This window comes from Neopelma chrysocephalum, unplaced genomic scaffold (assembly GCF_003984885.1).
Source record: "Neopelma chrysocephalum unplaced genomic scaffold, ASM398488v2 Primary Assembly neopelma1_22b, whole genome shotgun sequence".
Lineage (NCBI taxonomy): Eukaryota > Metazoa > Chordata > Aves > Passeriformes > Pipridae > Neopelma > Neopelma chrysocephalum.
This window is the reverse complement of record NW_020897690.1, coordinates 26,655,593-26,674,752: the sequence shown is the minus strand read 5'-3', so window position 1 is coordinate 26,674,752 and position 19,160 is coordinate 26,655,593. Positions and strand designations below refer to the sequence as shown.

The 19,160-nt window shown below is 37.0% G+C and overlaps 1 long non-coding RNA gene across 1 annotated transcript in view; it reads left to right on the top strand.

Annotated features, from left to right (window-relative positions):
- Positions 1-11,770, top strand: part of LOC113964978 — a 14,164-nt gene extending 2,394 nt beyond the window's left edge. The window contains exons 3-5 of the long non-coding RNA XR_003533376.1: positions 3,639-3,686; positions 7,690-7,745; positions 9,502-11,770. This is a non-coding gene — a long non-coding RNA (uncharacterized LOC113964978). The remainder of the gene's footprint in view (positions 1-3,638; positions 3,687-7,689; positions 7,746-9,501) is intronic.
- The last annotated feature ends 7,390 nt before the right edge of the window (positions 11,771-19,160 follow it).

Below are 19,160 nucleotides of genomic sequence, written 5' to 3'. Positions count from 1 at the left end.
CAGCCAGTTCTTAACCCAGTACAAAGTGCCCCTGTCCAAGCCGTGGGCTGCCAGCTTTTTCAGGAGTATGCTGTGGGAGACGGTGACAAAGGCTTTGCTGAAGTCCAGGTAGACCACATCCACAGCCTTCCCCTCATCCACCAGGCAGGTCACCTCATCATAAAAGGAGATCAGGTTGGTCAGACAGGACCTGCCCTTCCTAAACCCGTGCTGGCTGGGTCTGATCCCTTGTCCATCCTGTAGGTGCTGTGTGATCGCACTGAGGATGATCTGCTCCATAACCTTGCCAGGTACTGAGGTCAGGCTGACAGGCCTATAGTTTTCTGGGTCCTCCTTCCTGCCCTTTTTGTGGATGGGTGTGACATACGCCAACTTCCAATCATCTGAGACCTCCCCAGTGAGCCAGGACTGTTGGTAGATGATGGAGAGCGGCTTGGTGAGCTCTTCCGCCAGTTCCCTCATCACTCCCTGGCTGCCATGTGAAGGGTGAGGAGTGAGAGAGAGGCTCTTCATTGTTTTCAGCACATGTTTGTGAGGAGAAGCATTGGAACCTGCTGTATGTGGACGGGGGAACAGGAGACATCTGAGCCTCACAGAAATACTGCTACGCCTTTCACAGGGATCAGTGAGTGCAGGCTAATGAGATGAGTGTAGTGTGAAGGAGGTAGATCAGCAATTTATCACCCAAACTAAAAGTTCAATGTGATCCTGGAAATTAACTTAATACAAAGGACACACTGAAAAAATCTAGTCAGGGCCATGACCATGCATGACCACTTACTTAATGACACAGAGTTAACTGAAGGAGTTTCAGAGCATCTCATTTGTCAAATGTTGTGTTCAAACCACTTGAGGTGCAAAAAATAGAGGTCCTTTCTCATAAAGAGGTGTCAACTCCTTCACTCATCACTGTTGTGTGATACAACATGTTGAGATGCAGGAACCAGGAAAGCCAAACTCCCGAAGCATCAAACTTATTTTTCAAAAAAAAGGCTGTAAGTGTGGGACTCCTGCATTTGGATGGAGTATGTGCAAGAGAGTTCTCTCAGTTAACTGTAGGGCAGCTCCAGTCTCTGTGAAACAGAGTGGGTGCCCAAAGCCCTGCTGCTTTTCTCATGGACCTGATGAACAAAATTCAGATTCAGGTGTCAAATAGCACCTGTTACCAAAGATCTGCTTTTCTGCCTTGATCATCTCCTTTTGCACCATTTAGGAACAAAGATTAACTAGGGACAACTTTCCTCTATATTTTCCAGTATATCTCCTGAGTGAGGAGGTCTCATGGGGTGATCTCACTGATAAGTAGCTGAAAGAGAGATAGTTCCACACACACAATTATACAGGGATGCAGTGTGGTCTAGGGACACTCCTCTTTATTGAACAGAAATCAGAGTGGCTCCAACAAGTCTTAGGCTGACAAGTAAGTAATGCAAACTGAGTCTGTATCAAACCGAGCATCTGTTTTCCCACTCTGAATTTGTTCTAGGAAATTAAAAGCAAGTGAGCCAAATGGGACTTAAGCAGTACCTCTTTACACATATTGTGGAAGTTAAGTTCAAGGGGATCCATGCATATCACAGGGATTTTTTTGCTGTGGAATGGGGAACACCTTTAATGAGAGAGGGATGTCAAATGCATGCATTTGGACTGGGTGTATGGCAGTGGTACCTTGTACAAAAGAGCTCTTCTTACTCTGTCAGTCCTTTAAATGTGTTTCTGTATAACTGCAAAAACATTTAGGCAGTTGGTCAATGAACTTTGGGATAATCTGCTGGAGCAAATCACTTCAGCTCCACTGGCTTCACAGCAGTTCATGGTGAACATGCAGATGCAAATCAACAAAAACACCTAGAAGTGGGACTGAGGAGCAATTTCATGACATGAATCATCCTAAAAATCACTTAGATGTATAAAGTCCAAAGATATCTATGTCTCTGACAACCTGTGACTGAGGATGTTCTATTACTTTATGTCCTAGAGAAGCTGCCAGTTTTGTGTGGCTTTCAAAGCCAAGGGCAAAATCTCAGAGCTCTTCTCTTGTAGACCATCTAACACTGAGGTAAAGTTATATGCCTGGAAGATACTGAAGGCAGCTGAATACTAAACTATGACAGAAAGAGAAGGAGAAAACAAAAGTTTATCAGAAACGTTTAAGTGTGTTGTCCAAAAAGAGGTTGGAGACATCATTACTATGTCACTGTGCAATCTTTGTGCCTTGTCACATCAGCTGCTTATAAATGGAGCCTGGCAGATGGTGGGTAGAGATGTTGACATAATTTTTCTCTTCCATCTATTACTTTATAATTTACCATGGAAGAAAAATCACACAATATGACTTTTACTTAAGCTAAACCTATGTCTGTCTACTTATGAAGCTCCAAATGCATGTAAACTGTGCCTAGCTGTACAGACCTCTGCATAGTGAGAAAACAGAAAGCTTAGTATCACCTCACACCAGTAAATCTTACATAAAGTGACTCTGGACAATTAGTAAAAGAAAGTCAAGGGCTAAATGATGGGAAGGTCCTATTATTCACTATCTGTTACTATGAAGTTCTATAAAAATTTATAAAGCACTTGAGGTACCACAGGCTATTTGCAAGCAACTATTTACAAGAGCATGCAGTGACAGGACAAGGGGGAACTGAAAGAGAGTAGGTTTAGATTACATATTAGGAAGAAGGTCTTTACTGTGGGTGTGTTGAGGCACTGGAACAGGTTGCCCAGAGAAGTTGTGAATGTTCCCAACCCTGGAAGTGTTGAAGGCCATGTTGGATGGAACTCTGAGTAATATGGTCTTGTCAAAATGTCCCTGCCCATGGCAGGAGAGTTGGAACTAGATGATTTTTAAGATCCGTCCAATCCAAGACATTCTACCATTCTGTGATTCTGTGATTCTATTACAGAGGTGTTCTTGCATTGCATTTGTGGGCCAATAAGAAAATATAAAATGTTTTAAATTCTAGAGTTTGCACATTTTGTGCAAACAGTCTGCACAAATCTCATAGGAAATGGTAGAAAATAGCCAATACATTAACAAAACTAAAGAGCACCACATCTCAAATGTGGCTTGTTAGCAAATGAACAGTTGCCTCCCTCCGTGTGAGGGATATTTAGCATTTGTAACAATACTTGCTCAGTCCTAGAAACTTACAAGCAGCTTTCTGTGAATGAATAAATAACTTCAGGAAAAGAATTTCTGCTTTTTAACATTAAACTAAATCCAGACATGTTATATATGAGGATTGGAAGCTACATCCATAGAAGTAAATTAAATGTTCCTGAGACCATTTGTTAGCACTGAGGACAATTGGCATAAGACACCATGCACACGTGCCATCAGCATGGAAAACAGATGGCTGAATGCAAATTATGTGCTAAGGACAGTCACCTTGCCACGCTGACTCCAGAGTGGTGCTGGTTTGGGAGCATTAACTTGTTAGGCTGTAGGACAGATTTAAGAGCTTCTCAATGAACACAGTGAAGTTCCAATATTGGGATCTGCTTATTTCCTAATTCAGGCAGGTGCAGAGCTCTTCTCCCCACCAGCATCCCTTCTTCCAACTGTCATTAAGGGAGAAAGATCAAGCACTTTTTCACTTATTTTTACAATCTATCTAATGCAGTGTCTTTCACAGGCTGATGATACCGTTCCATTTCCAGAATGGAAATCTGCCCCTCAACAAGTAAAATTTACAGCAGAATCCAGAAGATTTTTTTCAAGTGACCTGAGTCATTGTAAGACCTCCTAAAACTTGCAGTGATAATCCTAAAATTACTAAACCCTTCTATAGGGTTTGATCTATCAAAGCACTTAAGCAGGGACATAAACTCCAGAAAAAAATAATTAAAAGAGTATTCTTATTCATTTAAAAAAAAAGGGTCCTTTTGGATGAGGGTCTGGAAGGCATATACTTAGATGAACAGAGTACGGCTTGCAGTGGGATTCTTAACTTAAACTTTCATTTGCTGGAGAAAATAATAATTTTAGCAAGCCTTTAACATGTGTTTTCCTACTAAGTTATAAATTATGCAGCATATAAAGTCTTGATTCTGTTAGACAGAAAGTAACTGAATAAATAACTTATATCTTTCTTCAGTTCTGAGCATTCATGTAGCATAAACTGTCTAATTATAATAATTCTTTTACCCTCTTTGAAGTCATTGATAAAATATTCCTGCAAGATTTAGAAGAGGAAAAATATAAGGTTTGAATTTTTCAGCAGAGAAGACATTAATTTTCTCTAGGTACAATAATTGTAAAAATACAATTCTGTTTCATCTTTAATACAAGGTAGGGAAGTAGAAAGTGAATTTTGTCCCTTAGCAAAGAACCTACTAATAATGAAATTACTGTCTTCTTGCAGGTATCAATTTGCTGTTTATTAATGCCAATACATGGTTTCAGACTTATATGATGTACCATACCAGAAGGGAGTTAATATGATTATAATTTGAATTTCTGCTGAAACTCATCATATTACATTACATGAAATTCAGGTGAAAAGCTTTATGTAGTCAGGTGACGTGAGAAAATAACAGCATCATCTACCCAAATCTTTTTGCTTTGAAAAATTCATTAATTCATACCTGACACCTAAAAGAATGATCTCCATTTGGTCTGTGAAGAAACCCTTTCCCTCCTGCCTTCCTCCAGAACCTTCCAATACACTATTGTGTTTCTATTGCTAGATGTAGAAAGGTTTGTGAGAGATGAAGACACCATGTAAAGGCACCATACTCTGTTTCCCTAAGCCCTCTAGTTTCAAGGGGAGCAAAGAGACTGTGGTGGGCCTTTTGTGGTAAAATTTCAAGAAAGCTGAAGGTTTCCAATACATACCTTAGAGAATTGCATGTGTCATAGGTTTTCCATCAGGGTCTATCAGTTGCCCATTCTAAATTTTGACTCTATGTGCAAGGAGAATTCAGTGGTATATAGAAGAAGTTTGTCAATGGAACCAGCTCCACTCCTTTACATTCTCTTCACACTGCCAGGTCACAGTTGAAAGAAAGTATATTAATAGAGTTTCAGAGATATTCGTTGGCATCTCTTTTCTAAAGCAAAAGGATCTGCTAAGACATTCATATTCTCCAGAGCCCAGTGTGATTCCATGAGGCTAGGGTAGACATGAGCAAAATAGAAAGAAAATTCTGGGCTTCCGTGCCTAGAAAAAGACATGTAGAGTAATGGGCACAAGAGGAGAAGCGTCATGTATAAGAAATATTTAGAAACTTCTTCATATTGAATCTATACAAGTAAAGAAAAAAGCCACTTTTATTATTGTTCTTTTCAAATTAGTCTTTACAAATGTCTTTAGAATATTTTTCTTCACAGTATTTTAGTATTCATATATAATTCATCAGCTACACCAATTTCTTTTTTTTCATGGCTCACTCCTTACTTTTCTGAGCCCAAACCATCAGGTAGCAGAAACCTGCATCAGAGATGAGGCCTTTTGATAGCCTTAGGCTCTCCAGTGCCACAAGGTACCCATTTTTCTGCAGCATTTAGAGCTGAAGTTTCCCTGAAACATTTCTCAGAAAGAACTTGTTGTTTATAATGGAAAATGCGTCTCAGTATGTCCTCTGCAGTGCATTTTAGGCTTTCCCAAAAAATTCTTTAACAGAAGAAATGTAGCTATTTCATGGAATGATATTTTGATATTTTATACATTATAATTGAACAAGGAGAGCATAGAAATAGTTTTAAAAATCATATTAACCTCATGTGAATGTAAAAGAAAACTCAATTTATTTTAACCACGTTCCTTCTTGATGTGAAAACAGCACAAGTTACAAGTTCTGTGATCAGAAGTATGCACTCTAAGTTCTTGAAAAAGGAAAATGTGTACAGTCATGATCTTCCTTACAAAACTGCAGATAGAAAAATTCTTTCTTATAACATATGAAGCAGTTCTAGATTACAAAAAAAAAAAACAAACCAAAACCAAAAAAAACCTCCACAACTAAAAAACTACTTGGAATGGAGAAGATAGAACTTTTAGGAGTCAGGTTTGTTCATTTGTAGAAGACGTCCTACTAGTATATGTCTTGATTTTCACCATTTTTAATGCTATGTAATCTACATTACTTCCCTTATAGTAGTGACAAGCTAGGTTATTTATTATCTTTACTCTGACAGCAAAGACAGATTGGCTAACTTCATCCCATTTCATATTTTATGTGAAATGTGAATTTCACATTTACATTTTACGCTGCATTGCCAATAAATTTGGCTTTACACTTTGTATAAAATGAGCTACAAAATCCCACAGCAACTCAGAGATGTTTTTTACAGAAATACATATACTCTTTTTTTCATAAGTTTTACTAAAGAAAAAAAATCAGATTAGTACTGATCCCTTGAAATGTCACCATTTTTATTTGCAATTCTAGTTTCATCCAGAACTAGATTTTTCTTTTATTATTACACCAACATATTTTTATTTTACCTTTATAAAACTGCTTAGAGTCACAGTACTGTACTGACTGCAGTTGTTGAAGATGCTGCAGTATCTGTCTCTAAATCAGAGAGCTGCTAACACTCATTTGTTCCAACTTCTTCCACAATCTGTCAAGTTCCTTAATAGCACACACATTAAATATTTTGAGATATTTCACTAAGCTGTTATGGAAAAAAAAAATATCCCAAACCCTGGCATATTCTCTAAAGTTTGCAGCTATTGTGTAAGAAAATGGAGAAGTTCTGGTAGGGAAAGTAGAGAAAGACCACACAATTAATCTAACACTCCAAAACCTGAAATTGTTTAGATAAACAGAACAGAACACACCAAAGTAAATTTACAAAAGATAGACGAAAAGTTACTCAACTTGTTTTAAAATGCTACTTATTTTAAAAGAATACTGCATCAGTAAACTAGCTCCTGCCTTTAACAATACTCATGTAAAGGAACAATATTTCAGAAAGCATTGGCTTATCAGTAAATGTATACAGATGGTCCCTCTATTTAGCATCGATTCTTTCACTGACTCCCCAAACAGCCTGAGGAAACTGCATTTAGGAAGATCTCCTCAGATAGCTTTAACAAGCAGAGCACTACTCATCAGTATCAGAATCACAGTCCTCTCTTTCATATCATATTTTGATCACATCCCGTAATCTGACCTGTCACAGGCACCAGCCAAGTGGAAATGACAGTGACTGACAGTAACAGACCAAATAAGATGGCTGCCAGGAGTGCGGAGACCCAGGGACCTCAATCAACTGAACCACAAATCCATTAAATGATTTAATTTTGTGTATCCAACTGTCGGGCAATGTTTACAGCAAGAGAGTGAAATATACACATAAAAAAATAAAAGAAATATAGAAACAAACAGATTAAGAAATAAAAGTACTCTGAGGAGAAGGTAATCTTACATGCTTGATTGTTCCTTTTTTTGGAAGATGCTACAAGCTTTACATGCACATAGAATAAACTATTCTATAACAATACCTTACATTTTAGAAAATGATTCACTAATGAAATCAGTTTTGACTGGTAATGAAGAAAGGTAAAAAGGCACCATGTTCCATGAAAATAGGCTAGTCCACTTCAATTTTGTTTCAAGTCTTTTTCCAATCACTTTCATTTTCTGGCTGGCACTGTAGTGGCTGAAATGCAGAAAGAACGTATTTTAACTTGAATTAAAGGTACAGTTTTATTCATGTATACTTATTTGTTCCAGGCTACTCTTGCATCTCAAATGAAACCTCGGAAGAAGAACTGGTGTAAAAAAATATGGTATGTTATCCTATCCATATGCTTTTAGATATGTAGAACTTCAGATTTTCTTTCCATCCTCTCTATCAATGGCTAGTTTGGCTCACATTATACTAATAATTTCAAATGCAGTTAAATGCAGTTTAAAAAGCATTAAGTCCCAGGATATGCCTACACTGAGCTTTCTGAGCATCTCATAAGGAGGTGAGGTAAAGATCTGTTGCCTCCCCCTTTGCTCTGTCAATAACATGGTTTAAATACGCGATGAATTTGGGCATTAACTCATGCCAAAGTAAGCTGTTAAGTATCAATTATGATTAAGCACTATTCATTCAACCATATAATCTGAGTGTAGCTGAGAAAAAAAACAGCCATAGAACATACATAAGAATTAGAAAAGATGTTTTACTCTTTGGGTTGATTTTTATGTTTTTTTTTTTTTTTTGTCTTGGTCGGGTATGCTTTGTGTGTGTTTGTTTGTTTTTAATGTATTTAATGTATAATGCCAAGGAAGCGAGATTTTTACTTTAACTAATAACAGTCAGATGTGCCTAGTTGAAAAGAGTCAGTATGTTACTCTTTTATAATTCTTTTGATTATAGGAAAGCCCAGATTAAATACACCTGTAGTGTAGCTGTAATGCAACTGATAGGACTCTGTAGAGCACTCCAGACAACAGAATGTTTTAAGGCTAGAGACACTGATTAGGTGATGTTTGAATAAAGCCTCCGTAAAACTATAAAATTGTGTAATCACACATGCTTTTGCTAATAAGCAGCACTTTCCTGCCAGTGTAAACTCAAAACTATGTTAGAACATTAAATTGACTAGTTTGAATAACAAAGGTAGGGAATTTTGTCCAAGAATCTCTGCCTTCAGGTAAGAAACTTGCAGGGAATGGATTTATTTCTATCAGTTCTTTATTTTAAACCATTTCATTCTATGAAAAGGTTTCAATTTTTACCAAGCGGCTAAAAGAACCCAAAAGCCACATCCCTATAGGAAAAACAGCATTTTGTTTTGAATTGATCAAATTCACAACTGTCAGTAAAAGAGCTCTGTCAGACTTTTTTACCTTTTGAAAGACATTGCATGTCACTGTGATATGTCAAATAGCATTCTGTGGTGCATTTTCATAATGCAGCATCATTTTCATCAATTTCAAAATCTTTCAACTAAGTCAAAAGATAAATTTTCTAATAGATACATTTCTAATGTTTTGAATGCAGGGCAAAACCAGCCTTCTGGGTACATTTTACTGGATTCAAGAAGTTGCTGCCTGAATATTAGTCTATGTTCATTTGGAGGTTTCACATGAGCAGCAGAATATGCTTTGAGGAGTAAAGATGCAAAATCTAGTACACAGTTACTTGTAATTGAAGAACATTTATTTGCTCTTTTTTATGCAGCCATGGCCTTTTCCTCAACCCTTTATTGCAATTCCAGCAATACTAAAAGGCAACTGAACCTTGAACAATTCTCACAGTGCTGTGGGTGCATCACACAGTTCTGTAACTTGAAACGGGACTTGAAGATCACAGACAGGAACCATGCTGGGTTTTAGCTCGATCATTGGTATGACCTCTTGTGCAAACACAAACACAAACAAATGTAGGAGCATAAGGGATTTTTTTTTCCTCATGTATTCTAGCTGAATATACTGCCTCATACATATTTTTAATTTATCTGAGTATATGCAGCTGCACACAGATATTCATTATTTTATCCTCATTGAAAGCTTTCTGTTGTCTAAAGGAAAACTTTTTATTTTTTCTAGGGGAAGAAAAAAAAAGAAGGAAAAACTACCAAGATAAAGTGAGATTTTTTACAAAATAATTTTACGGAGGTTTGTTACTCATTTCTCAAAGAAAATATGGAAATATTAATTATGATGGCTAATTCATGTAAAGCTGACAAAACTGCTCAATCTTACAGCAGAAGAACTGCAACTACTGCTGTTTGAGTTGCTTCTAGCTTGTTGCAAATACTGCCCTATTTCAACAAGCCATGTGGACTGTATCATTAGATGCAGAAACACTTCTGTTCAGAGACTTTTCTTATGCAATACCAGATTTGTCTGTGTGCTTTCCTTTTTGTGGAACTATAAATTGTGTCCTCAGAATGACCATTTACACTTTGATGCATACTAATCAATGTAAACATGTCATTTTATAATTAATTCTGCACTAATTAGTGGTAATTAGGTATGTCTGTCAAAAATATCAGCAGTCATTTAGAATGTATTACTTGTCAGTCAAATATGTTTTAAATAATTTTTTATATAAATTCTGGCTCCAATTAACAGAACATCAGAAGCTTTCTACCATTTTTGTGGATGTTATTCTAATATGCAAGGAAGGGACTATTGCATATTTATATAAGAATATTTCCAACTGTGTTGCTAATACTATAGCAGCTTGAATAAAGAAAAGTACATTATCCTCATGTAGCTAAATCATAAAGAGTTGAACTAGAAATATAGTGGCCAGTGAAGTGAGGGAAACAGAGATATCACCCACTTTATTACTGCCTAAATCAGAATTAGAAAAGAGAATTTCATTTTCCCTTCTTTCCCAGTGTGAGACACACTGGTTCTGTGTCTCATAAATCATTGGCTAGTAGTACCTTAAAATTAGAGGTTTTGTAACTGGCATAAATTTTCAGGTCCAAAGTGAGCAACAGAGTTGTACCTGGGTTAGACTTCAAAGCATATTTTTCCAAACTATTATAGATATCCGGCTCAGAATTTGATCCATTCCATATTGAGGTTAGAGATGAAGCTCCATTAGAATTATGAATAAATGAGAAATACATCAGGGAATGACTAAGCATGGACAGTTATTCTAGATTTGTACTGGCTCTTGTATTCCTGCATAGATAGATACTGTCAGCTAATATTCTGACTACACATCAATAATATTACAAATAAATAAATACAATCAACTTTTTCAAAGACAGTAATTCTAAGGAAGTGAATCCATTTCCAAGGAGCAGTAGTACAGATATGGGACAGGAAGCCATAGAAACCTTTCTAACATGAAGTGACTTAATGACAGTCACCCACCATTCCCTTTCATTGATTTCTTTCAATAAGATTCTGTGAACAAAGAAAAGAGATTAAGAAGCAGTTCCTGGGTCCAGAATCCATGCTCTAAATGGGATAGGAATGGAATGGATTGAAGATGGGTCAAATTTAAGGTAAAAACATTGCTGTTTCGTGGTTGCAACAGCAAATTTCGCATGGCTCAAACACTTAAGCATAGAGCTGGTGAAATCAAAAGTAAATCCCAAGAAGCAGATTAAGACTCTCACCATACTGGGCTTTTTGAAAGTGAACCTATGGCCGGCTCTGTAGGTAAGACCACACTTTATTCTCCAGCACAAGCAAATTATTTTGTACCTGAGAATGCACTTTTTTCTGGATGTCTCCTCTCCCACATTTTTTTCAGCATTTTTTATGAAATGAGAATGATCTGTTTGCTGACTAAGTCATTAATGAACATTAGGTTAGTAGATAAATCAGGAAGACAATCCCCTTTCAGAGAAGATAAAACAGTGACTTCACAGGTAAACAGATTTTCAAGGTTTCTTCCTAAGATCATAACGGGGTGATATTACCTGTCAAAGAAGAATTATGATTTTTTGTCTGTTTTTTATTATCTTTTCCTGTAAAAAGGGAATCTCTTGGGTTATGGTTCTGTCTCTGAGGAGTCTAAAACACTCCAGAGATTTAGATGGAGTTAAATGTTTTGTTGCTAGGTTTATCATAAGCCACAAGAGCAAATTAACACACCATCCTCTAATTTCAATGCTGATGTGAAATGCCAGCGCTTCTCTTCAGGAATCTGCTATCAGACACATGTCCATAAAAATGTGAAATCAGATCCTGAAAGCTGAACATTACCTTGGAATATAATTGGAAAAAGCTGTATAGATTCTGGAAGAAAGATATTTCCAGAAGTAAAAAATATATTTTATTGAAATATTTAAATATTTTTTACTGAAGATTCATGCTAAAAGACTGACTCTTTAAAGGGACATTCTTAAAACCCTTCTTCATTCTTTTTCCAAGTTTTGAATGAAATATTTTTTTGAATATTAAGGCAAATTAAAAGAAATATGTCAGGGAAGAATAAATAAATAAAAATTAAAAAATAAAACCAGTTTCTTATAGCATACAATCCTCTAGGAAAAAAAATAAAATAGAAAAAAAATGTGTCAACCTGCTTTTTTTTTTTTAAACCTACTTCATGAGCTTATTTGAAAAGCAATAATAAATCCTTAGAAAATAGGTCAGTACTACAATGTGAACAAAAAAGAAGCCAGGAGACATACAGGTTATCATAAGATGTTAGGTTTTTCATGGATTTCTTTCACACAAAATACCTGGAGTTTAGAGCTTGCAAATGATAATATCTTAGGGCTTTAACTTGCATTTACTTAGCACACAGTTGTCATAGTTCAAGATTGTGCTCCATGAATGGATTGTTATTATTTTTCTCCCTTTTCTATATCCTCATGGTGATAAAAAGGGTAAGTGAAATACATGCTCAAAGAAGTATGTGAGGTAGAGAAGGTCATCTTAAGCTACCCATCTCCTTGGCCAAAAAAGAGAGGAGCATTAATTAACACTACTTTCCAGGAGTGCTCATCTTCAGTACAGAACATTTTCCTAGTGCATTGTCTGAGTTCTACTTCATTTCTTGCTATTGATTAAAGAAAAATAAGTCTGCATCTTCAAGCTAAAAATTATAATGCAATAAGCTAATAAATGTAGTGCCTATGAGTCTTTAATAGAACAACTGAATATCTAAACAATTGTTTCTAGGTGAAATGAAGAGATTAGACATATATCCCATCTGCGATGCATCAATACTGCTATGGTGGTAATAGCTGTTTTGAAGTCACTGCTTAGTGACTGCTTCTCATAGTCTTTGTTTCAGTAAATTTTGAGTATCATTGTACACTGTGGCACTGAGATGTTTTTTCCTAGTGGAAAATCTGCTTTTCTCACTTTCTGCCTTAACTTAGGAGAAGAACACAGATCAGTCTGTGCTCCAAAGTGTGGAGAGGGGAGCCACTGTTACATTGCTGAATGGAACGGATTTTCTTCTTTTGTTCTTCTTAGCCCAATGCTGGAGACTACACAAAGGAGAAGAAATATTATTAATGAAAGAAACTCTGCAGACTGTTAACTGACATGACCAATGAGGAAAAAAATGAATGGTGCGCAGGAAACAGTAATGAATGGCAGCTAAGCATGTCTCCTCACTCAGGCAATGCTGTGTCAGAGATTGATGAGCTGCCTACTGGAGAGAGGGCACAAATCTGCAATGTGGTGCAGTGTGGAGGTGGGACTCTCTAAGGAGAGAGGTTAAAGCTGGGTTAATTGTGCCTGCCTCTGAGAAGGACCAGCAAGTGTGGGTACAGCATGAACCTAGTAGAGCTTAATGCTTTCAGCTCAGGAGCTAACAGGTAAAGCTAAGTTAAGGTATCACTGCACACCGCAGTGTTCACAGCATTGCCACCTTCTCACAGTCTCAGTCTGCTTTCTCTGACTAGAAACTCTTAAAGCTAAAGGTCTGAGCCACAGATCCTTCCCTGTGGATGAGAATGATGAGGACAACGTTAGAATCATTTTGCCCTCTCTGTACTTGGTGCATCTTAGTTCCATTTTTCTGCTATTTTCCTATTGTGCAATTACATATTGTGTAAGGAAATGGATCTGGACAGGGGGATAGATTGGACCCACAATGAATTAGTGGATGACACCAAGTTGGGTGTTGATCTGCTGAAGGTTAGGAAGGCTCTGCAGAGGGATCTGGACAGGCTGGATTGAAGGGATGAGGCCAGTTGTAGGAGTTAAACAAGGTGAAGTTCCAGGTCCTGCACTTTAGTCCCTGCACTTCAGTGTAACAGGCTGGGGGCAGAGTGCCTGGAAAGCTGCCCAGTGGAAAAGGTCCTGGGGGTACTGGTCAACAGCCAGCTGAACGTGAGTCAGCAGTGTGCCCAGGTGGCCAAGAAAGCCAATGGCATCCTGACCCAGATCAGAAGTCGTGGCCATTGATTGTCCCTCTGTACTCAGCACTGGTGAGTCCATACCTCAAGTACTGTGTCCTGTTCTGGGTCCCTCACTTCAAGAAAGATATCTGAGGTGCTGGAGGGTGTCCAGAGAAGGGCAATCAGACTGATGAAGGGTCCGGACAGTGAATCGTATGAGAAGCAGCTAAGGGAGCTGAGTTTGTTTAACCTGGAGAAAAAAAGGCTGAGGAGAGACCTTATCACTCTCTACAAATACTTGAAAGGAGGTTGGAGTAAGGCGGGGGTTAGCCTCTTCTCCCACGCAACTAGCTATAGGACAAGAGGAAATGGCCTCAAGCTATGCCAGGGGAGATTCAAGTTGGACATCAGGAGGAACTTCTTCTCTGAAAAGGTTGTCAAATGTTGGAACAGGCTGCCCAGGGAAGTAGTGGAGTCACCATCCCTGGAAGTGTTCAGGAAACAACTGAACATGGCACTTGGTGCCATGGTTTACTTGTAGGGCAGTGTTCAGCCAAAGGTTGAACTCAATAGTCTTGGAGTTGTTCTCTAATCTTAATATTTCTATGATTCTGTGAAATTATTCTGAATAGTCAATGAGTCATTATTTCCTATTAAACATATCTAAGGAAGTAGTGATATTATTTGTACTTTCCATAATGATAATTTCAGACTAAAGGTCTACATCTGAATCCAGATACAGATTTGGTATTCTGTGTAAATTTATCTTGCGTAGATATTAGTGAGATCATTTAAACATGGAGCCAAACAATACTTTCTTAACCTCTCCCCTCAGACAAACTACAGATCCAATACCAAAGCATTTTTGGTTCCCTCTTGCTTCTGAACACCTTGCCTGTGAAACTTAAGGTATGTAAGGTGAAAAGGGGCAAAGAGTAAGTGGCCCTTGGTGCAATAGAGAATTTTCTGTTCTTATGTCTTTTCATGGCTGTGATTCCCATTTTCTTTATTCCATATTATATTCTAACAGGTTTATCTTCAATGTACAGAACATTTTGTTAAAGTACAGGGTAAACCACCAAGGAAGTCTAACTTACTTTGAACTCTTTCTGGAGCCAAATGCTTAAGCTTAATTATAAATTGCTATCCTCTTTATTTCCATTTGAAATTCTCCAACTATTCTAATTAGGCATCCCCAAAGGTCAGAGAACATTAACAATCTGGGCACAGTCTGGCTTTTTGAAGTGCTCGGAAATTTACTGTTAGTGCTATTTGCGGAAACATAAGAGAAAACCAGCTGCCCTGGCTAGCATAGAATAATTAATAATAATAGCTATGTAGTGGTGACATATCCAGGTTAATTGCATACTAATTAAAGGCTAAAGTAAAGCAAATTACTGTTTGCATTTGAAATAATGGCTTGTGGCCACAGTAACTCACAGAAATGTGCTGTATCCTCTTGACAAGATCTCAAATGGGAATGAAATTAATTTGAGACATGTACACGTCATCTAGTTTGAGAAGTCAAAAGTTTTGAGAAGCTATCTGCAGTGAGACAGCGATAGTCATTAATGAAGAAGAGTTTGATGTGAGCTGAAGTTAAGTTCTGAAAGACTGAACAGAGACAGGGGCTGGCAGAACTGGGAGTCAATCAAAAGATAATTAACAGAGAGTGCAGAGTATGAGGAATTATTCAGCATGAAAAATAAAATCTTTAGTTAGGGGCAAACAGGGAAGGAGCCAGGAGGGGAGTCCCACAGTCAGCTATTTGCGGATGTTTAGGAAGGAAATTAAGGAACTTGTCAGTTGGGGGATAACTGGCTGAAAACAGAGTGCTGGCCGGGTAAGCGCTCTATAGGAACTTTGTGCTGTTCAGAAAACTACTTTGAAGCTTTACCTGAGGGGTTTTTTAGCGTGCTGTGAGTGAGATGAAGCAAACAGGATAACAGGCTATTTCTGGGGAGGAAGAACTTCTGATACACTGAGTAATCAAAAGCCAAACTTAACTTCTTATGTTAGTACAATTGGGGAAAGAGTGAAGATGTCCAGAAAGACAACATGCAGTCAGGTACTTCTAAAAACATAGACTAATCATAAGTTACCATCCTGGATTTTTCCAATGTCCGATTCTTATTAGACTTTGGCCACATACAAGCGATACCCACTCCTTTGATGAGAAGGAGAAAAGGAATATAGGAATGGAGACAAAAGAAGAAAGAATTGGGATCATAACTAGTGGTTAGTTTCAAGTAAGGCTGAAATTCAAAGGAGTTTGGATTATATGTGGTTTTATTTACAGAATAATCAATAAAGAAATATAGAGTTTAAAATAAAATAAAAAAGCAGTGAAATGAAATAATAAGCTGACTAAAAAAAAGAGGCATAATTATAAAATGATACTCATTTTTGCTCAGTTTTAGCTTACAGGCTCTCTGACATGCCTCAAGGACCAAATCACTCCCCCAGAACCTTGCTAGAATATATAGTCATGTAGCTCCTCTGTTATAATTAAAGTAGGAATGAGTATTCCCTCTAAAACAGTAAAGGATGTCAGAGAGGATTTTCCTGGAATGCCTTATTCTGGAAAAGATATCAATATCCCTTCATTGTGGATATAGATAGCATGAGAGGGAGTTGACTCTCTCTTTTATAATCCTAAAATTCTAATTTATTTTCCTCTTAGAAATCACATGTATGTGGGGAATTTAATACTAAAAAAAAGAATCTGTATATTGAATATTTCCTTATGTGCATTTTGTTATTTGATTTAATGAAGAATATGATAAATAAAACCATTTTAAATTTTTCTATTCTACTTCGGAATAAGCAAAGTAATACCCAAGTGATTAGGAATTTGTGCATATTCTAACTAATGTATCCTCTGGAATAAAAATTGTGGCTAGTTTTCTAATTTCTTCTGATTGAGCAAAACGCTTAATTCAAATCAAGTTTTGTGAGGATCTTCCATTAATCTTGTTTCTGTAGCCCAAACCAATGTAAACTTTAAATCTTAATGTGTTTATACTTGTTAATAAGGAAAACAGAAACTGAATTAGAGACATTAGTGTTTTAGAAGATTTGGCCATATAAAATTGTTTAGTCAAAAAATAGTCTTTAAAACGGTGTTTTTAGCCTGAAAAATAAGCTATATTACCTTATCAAGGGGCTAGACCTGCTGCTAATGTTAGTTGACATTGTAAATGGACTTCAACAGTGTAATGATGATGGATATCAATTGAAAATTTGATCTAAACAAAAGCAAAATAACAAATACATCATGTGTCTTATGTATGTATGTTTTGCCTGTAAAACTCCATAGCCTGTAAAACTCAACTGCAGCTTTTACCACTGTTTCATTATGGCCTTTTATTTTTCCTAGAATAAGATGAAGTGATTGAAGAATTCTTGCTCTTGTAGTTGAGCTGCTGAAAAGAATCTTTAAAATCATTAATAACAGGATATTCGTTTCCTTCAGCAGCTTAAGTGAACTCAAACTGTGGGGCCAGAATTTAAGAAAAGAAAGATATTTCATCTACTTTGAAATCAATTTGCAAATCTCAGAAAGCTTGAATAGGCAGAAGAAGCTAATGGGCTGAAATTTTGCAGGACCTGAGAGAGATAAATGACCTGCAGCCTATGAAGCCACTCATTTTCTAATATACACAGGGACAAAAGATTAAGATATAGGTGGAAAGCTTATTTAAGCAGAAGGAAATAGTATGGTTTTGCTGTTCAAGGCCTTTCAGGTACATTTTTCAGAGGAATAAGCTGTTCACAAAATGAAAAAAAGAAAAAAAAATAGAGAAATGTGAAACCCACTGAGGCAAATGATGATGGGTAATCAGCTGCTGCCAAGATTAAAAAACTGCTTTTACAGGACAGGAAGCCAGATACCCAAGTCCATCTCCTGACCCTGCACATAGGGTAAAACAACAATAACATCTATCTACCTCCAAAATTTTAGAACAGTTAAAAAGTCATACTAAAAGTAATGATTTACAAGTCTGGAGACATGCACTGTGCACTCCTCTCTCCCTTCTCCCTCAGAGAAAACAACTCTCAAAATCAGAATCTCAAAAATACTTTAGAGGGTGAGTTTAACAACACAGTTTTCTTTTTGTGTAACGAACAGAGCACTAATCAAGAGATGCGAGCCCAGAGTTACTTATATGAAAACTGACACTGTAGTGTGAACAAAGAAAGTCCTACTCATGACAGTGAAGCAATACTACCTTCATGAGTAACATGGCAAAAGTAGAAGGACCAACTATCCTGACTATTCTGAAGTACCTTGTTAAGCATAGGGACAATGAGAAATCTAAATTTCTAACCAAAATAAATAGTGAGTCTAAAACCCTTACAATCTTTAAATTTGGGGGAAATAACTCAGTAAGTTAGTGTCAGTTGTTGTTATAAAAGAATATTTTGCAACAACCAAGATAAAAAAAAAAAATCTGGATTTTCCTGAAGATGTAGAAAATCTGTCAAGACATTATAAAAGCAAGCTATCAGCAGAAGATCATGCCAGAAGTATAAACATTGGTGTTAATGATGATGTTTGACATATGGAATATGGGGCAGTTTTATAAATTGATGAATAAATGGACTGATGACCATTAAAGAGTTTCCCCAGTATAGTACAAAACAAGAAACTGGTCAAAATGCAAGTTATTTCAGAAGAAAAATAATAAAACAGTACTTCTGAAATAGTACAGCATTGGTAGCCCAGGATAGCATTACTTGGACAGTTTTAGCTCTAAATTCGAGCAGTGTATTAGACATTCAAGGTCGGTGCCAATCAGACAGCAGCAACTGCAGGTAAATCACCACACTGTTTCTCACTAGAGTTTTGAAAGGTTGCTCCTCAGTGTATCACCTGCACAAGAAACATGTCAGGAAAAATAATGTTGCAAGCATATTAGGAGAAGTAATAGGATACAAAGTCACTGGTGGCAGATAACGAGAGGCCATGTAAAAATTCACTTCAGAGAACATGACAGCAAAGTGAGAGCTCTCCAGGAGAAATCACCACCCACTAGGGGTATAAAAACCACCTTTTAAAAGTACTCACGCAACCGGTACTTAACACTCAAAATAGAATTACACCACAGCAGGACAATCTTCACCAGATACGCTATTTGTAATGAGATGTTTTTACTAGACTTATTCAGGAGAGATTTTTCAGGAAGTAAGAGTTTGTCTGTAGTTCATCAATCTGCATTGGCTTCACTCTACCGTACTACTTCAGAAAAAAGTGCAAACCTGAAATCAGAGAACATGAAGCCTCACCAGGATATGTAAGATATTTACCCCAGTTCATTAAACTAACAGAGCATGTATGTGAAAACCCAGGCTATACTTCAACTAAAATTAATGAACTGCTGTGTGGACCTCACTGCAGCTGCTAACAATACTGAGCCTTCTTGTTGTACCTGT